This window comes from Carlito syrichta, unplaced genomic scaffold (genome assembly GCF_000164805.1).
Source record: "Carlito syrichta isolate Samal-C Ts95f unplaced genomic scaffold, Tarsius_syrichta-2.0.1 Scaffold308975, whole genome shotgun sequence".
Taxonomy (NCBI): Eukaryota; Metazoa; Chordata; class Mammalia; order Primates; family Tarsiidae; genus Carlito; species Carlito syrichta.
Genome location: NW_007253071.1, coordinates 387,669 through 393,003, shown reverse-complemented (window position 1 = coordinate 393,003; position 5,335 = coordinate 387,669).

Here is a 5,335-nt window from a genome sequence, read left to right as displayed (position 1 = left end):
CCTCCCAAAGTACTGGGATTTCAGGCTTGAGCCACCGCACCTGGCCACCATTACTGATTTTTAATCATCACTAGAATAATCATATTAAGCTTGTTGGTATGACTTCATTTTTATATAGGCAAGGATTTTAACTATAATAAGTTTGAGTAAGTGATTCAAATCAATGTTTGCAGATGAATACTGATTTTTCCCAGTGATCCGTATTGTTGTTATTGTAATAATGAATATGAGAAATATTATTTTATTATCAGTCTTTTGGGGGAACAACTACTCTCAACTAAACGCTAATATGACTGGGACAGGTGATATGACAATTCCTCTCTTAACAACTGAGTCACATTCCTTGCTGTAGTGTACAGATGTCCTCCACACTCGCTTCTTTTAGCAGTGTATTTTGTATGTCAACTGTTCATAAGATTAAAGTTGTTTATTTAGTCCTTTATATTTTCCTTAGAAACCCAGCAGATTGTTTAGGGAGATTAGTAAGACCACACTGAATGGGTCTTTTCTGGCAAAGTAAACAATTAATAGAGACATACAATCTTGGTAATCCATGTGTTCAAAAACTTCTTCTTTTTCCTCATATAGCTGGTGTTTATGAGAATTACTTTAGGGCTCTACTTTCTTTATTTTACAAAGTAGTGAAGTAGATAGTTGAGTTTTAGCATGTAATCCCCTGGAGCTCTGTTTGATTTCCTGCAATGACCTGGAACCACTGGGTCACATCTAATTAATATGTTGTTGGCAGAATACACTAAACAGAAGTTGTCAAAACCAAGTAATTAGAGATTTAAACTCAGGGTTTAATTACATGTGCTGCTTCCCAAGAGTTACTGCAAACAGAATATAACTGCTTCAAGTCTATGAGACCCAAGGCTATTGAAAAAAAAAAAAACAACTCATTAGTGATATTTTTTAGCCCACAGACTTTGTTGCCAGCAAGTCTTTTCAAATGAAATTTATTTTAATCTTATCAAGTAGTACATATTTGCTGTTTCATAACTTTGGCATTTCTTACCTTAAAAACTAGGAGAGATGTGAGATGAAACACTTTTTCTAAGTAATTTTGTCCCAAAAGTTTTGATAAGAGAAAGTGACTTTGGGGCCTCTATTATTCAAGTTGACTGTCGACATTAATGAAGCTCACTGGGTAAGCCGGGCTTTTTCACTTATCCAATGTAAACACACTCATAGCCCAATATCTTTGCAAATTTCACACTATATTTGCCAACCATAAAATCTCTGCAAACATTGGGCAGGCTCACCTCTTGCTACCTGGTAACAGTGTTTATAAATGTATTTATTCAGATAACATGGCCAAATGCATTTTAAAAAATATTTCTCAGAAGAGATTTCAGAAATGTTTTTTAGCAATCTCAAATTTTCATTCCTTATTTGGCATAGATGCTGCAAATGGCTGGATTTATGCGAGAATCGTGAAGAGAGGGTCTGAGGCAGTTAGATGTATAATATTTTATTGTCACAGTCCATTTTTTCAGAAATTGTTCATAAGATTCATTACTATAACTGAGACAAAAGTGTTTTTTAAATCATTAAATTTCCTGAATACACATATGACTTTCATAATGTCAATGCGATCATTTTGTTTTAATTTCTCAGATGCTTTCCTGCCCTCTACTCAAGGACTCTGTAAATTTCTTCCATTTACTTAAGGCTCATTTGAAGCAATTTTGCTCTTGACTCTGATGCTAGCTCCATCTAACTCTTTGACCTCTTCAGCAGTGGAATTTATTTGGATTCTGTTCTAAGACAGTCCTATGAGATTTCACCAGTGCCTGAGGTCCAGTTCTTCCACTTGACTTATCCTTAGCCTTTATCCATTTGGGAATCTGGGGCTGGGGTGAATCCTATGTGATTTCTAAGAATTGCTCCTTGATCATGTCCTTGTAAGCAGTGCTCCCATTCAGGCCTTTTTCTCAGAAAAAGTGGGTGACTTCCTCTCCTGCCAATGTGATGGCCACAAGACTCCAATAGTCCCTATTCTGAAGGTTGGCTCTTGTTCCTACTCCCTTAGTGTGGTCACTGCCTGAACCTTTAGTCACCGATTGAGACGAATTCAGTTAACATTGTTCTGCAGTGGGCTAAATGCTGCAGAGTATAGCTCTTTCCTTTGAAATTGATAATATCCTTCCTTAATTCAGAGTTGAGTACTTATTCTCTGAGGCGGAAGGATGGCCGGAGCCCAGCAGGTCGAGGCTGCGGTGGCCGGGAGCGGCCACTGCACTCCAGTCTGGGCGACAGAGTGAGACTCCAACTCAAAAAACAAACAAACAAACAAACAAACAAACAAAGAAAATTTGTAAGTTAAAAAAGAGAGGTACAAACGGAAAAAAATTGTGGAAGTCAAATCTATTGCTTATGATATATAATAAGCATCAGCACCTTTTAGGAAATTCACAATTCCCAATAAACGGCCACAGCAGATGGTTTTATAATTTGGTTAGTCACTTTTTTATTCATGTTCATAGTTTGCAGCTAATCTGGTTTTATATATGTATAAGATATATATGAAAATATTTGTATAAATATATGTATATATATTTTACGTGCATATATAATATTATCAAAAGCAAAAAAAAATCAAACTTAAAAGTAATCAGGTAGTAATTCTACTTAATATAAAACAATGGTTTTGATAATTATTGTAAGCTATTTCTTCTTGAATTAGACCACATATGTTCACACAAGACTGCTCATGAAATTTACTGCAGGAAGATAAGTCCATGATATTAATATAGAAATAAAAAGCAGAAAAAGAAAGCCAAAAGTGCCTAGACCAATCAATCAAAATACATGCCCAGAGACATTGCAGAATGTTTTAATGTATTTTTCCCAGTAAACTGTTTTGAAGATTATTTAGAAATCTGAAAGTGTTTTCCTTTTAAATGCCTTAATTTTTGGAAGAGAAAAGAGTGTTGTTTCTTATCATGAAATAGTATATTACATATTTCTTTAAAGAAGAATCTCTTAGTTGGAAGAAATTGTAAGAAGCATACAATTACCTATCTAATGCTTGAATTCTAGCCTCCTCTTGCCTTTTTGGTTCATCTCTTCTGAATATTCTGTGACTTGTTTTTGTCTCAAAATTTTAACTCAATGTTCCAGGTGTAAATTGGCAAATGTAGAAAAGAGATTCTTTTTGTTTTTCTTTCTTTCTCTCTCTCTCTCTCTCTCTCTCTCTTGTCACTTCTTTCCTGCTTTCCTTCCTTCCTTCAGTCTATTCTTCCTTTGGCAAAATAAAAATGAACAGAAGAAAACATGTCTCCCACTTTCTTAGAGTTTATAGTCTAGTGGAGAACACAGAGAGGTATAAAAATTGCATCTGTAACAAGTCCCAACAAAAAATATGCAGTCTTAGGAGGACCAGTTATAGGAGAATTTGAACTAATCAGGAAGATCAAATCAGCTTCTCTTTTCTTGAACAGAAGGCTGAAGGTGGAGTAGACTTAGTAGGAAAGCAAGAAAAGAGAGAAGAATCCCAGGCATGGAGAAGAACGGTACAATGGAGATGATGGGCCAAAACCTGGTGAAAGCTTGAGAAATGGAGGGAAATCCAATATAAATGGAGCAAAGAATGGGAGAGTCTGCAGGTGGTGAGGTGAGCTAGAGAGGTAGAAGATGTGAGATCATGCAGGAGCTTCAAGGTCATGTTTTATCTTTAGCCTAACACAACAAATGGAAAAGGAGTTTTAAGCAGGAGAGCTTGAAGTAGGAGAGAGGGACAAGATTTTACTTTCTAAAAGATTACTATGGAGAATGGATTCATACTGGAGAGATACCAGAGTATACACATATAGATCAGTAAGAAAGTAATACATGGGCCCGGATGAGAGATAATGGCAGGGTAGACTGGTAGAGTGGACAAGAAGAGGAAGGAATTGAGAAACATTTAGCAGGAAAATTGATAGGGCTTGGTGATAGATCATATAAGGTCAAGAAGAGGCAGAGGAGTGAGGAAGGATTCCTGGACTTTTGGTTTCTGTCTCATGTGTCTAAAGAAATGAGGTGGGAAACAGTGGAAGAGGACCAGATTTGAAAGGAAAGATTCTGAATGCAATTTTGCATGAAGAGTTAATGAAAAGTCCAAAGGAAAATATTAAGTAGGAAGTCTGATTATATGTCTAGCACTCAGAAGAATATTCTAAAATAGTGATATAAATTTGTGTGTCTTCTGACTTCTGCATATAGAGAGATAATTAAAATCACAAGAAAGAACATCAAATGAAAGAGGAAAGATCAGAGGACTGAACCTAGAGAAACTCAACAATTAGTAGTCCTTGGGAAGAATATGCAAAGACAGAGAAAGAAGCAGCAAGCAAGATAGGAGCATAACCTAGAGGCTCTTGGGTCACAAAAACCAAAAGAATTGAATGTTTCTACTAGGAGGGAGGGCTGGCAGTTGAATGTTGCTAAGAAGTCAAGGACAGAAAGCATCCTTCTAGTTAATCAACAAAAATTTACTACTCACCAAAATTCTTTAATATATTTTAGATATCAACAAACAAGATCTTAATGCCTTGGTAGAATCAAGGTTTATTTTTTCTCACATCCCTGTCTGATGAGGTTAGTGTTGCTCACTTCAAAGAAACGACTTTGATGTTGTGGCTCCACCATCTTGTCACTTCACAATCTCCCAGGCATCATGATTCTGGCAAAACATGGAAGAGAACAGGGGGAAAGGCACACTGGATCCTTAGCCACCTCATCCCAGAAGTGTTACATGTTCACTTCCACTCACACTCCCGTGTCAGAACCAACCAATGGCAAACTTAGCTGCAAGGGAAGCTAGAAAATACAAAAGAGCAAAGACATACCAGTAAGCATTTATAGTCTTCACATACCCCTGCCCTGCCTTTAGGTAGTTGAGTTTGGAGTCCAGGTATAGGATTTTGAATTTATAGCCAGCAGATCACATCATGTTAGATTCAGTCCCTCATTTCAGTCCATGAGACCTTTTAAATCTTGATGCTGAAATCTCTCATTTCCTTTCTAGCTTGAAGTTATTCTATTGGATCAGCATTCATTTAATAGCTTTATTCAAATAAAGGATAAGACTACTAAGCTGAACAGGGCCACCTCCCTAGGTGATTCTCCAGACTGGTTTCAATCTGTCCATCTGCATCTTCTGTGGCTGTTCAGCCAGTGATAGATCACCTATTTGAAAAAATATCTATGGATAATAGATACGAGGAAGACAGTATTCTCCTAACCTCGTTACAAATTAAATTAGAAATAAGTATGAGGGGGGGACCAAAAAAACTCCAGTATCTACTTTAAAAATTTCTGTATGTATTCTTTTTTTTTTTTTTTTTTT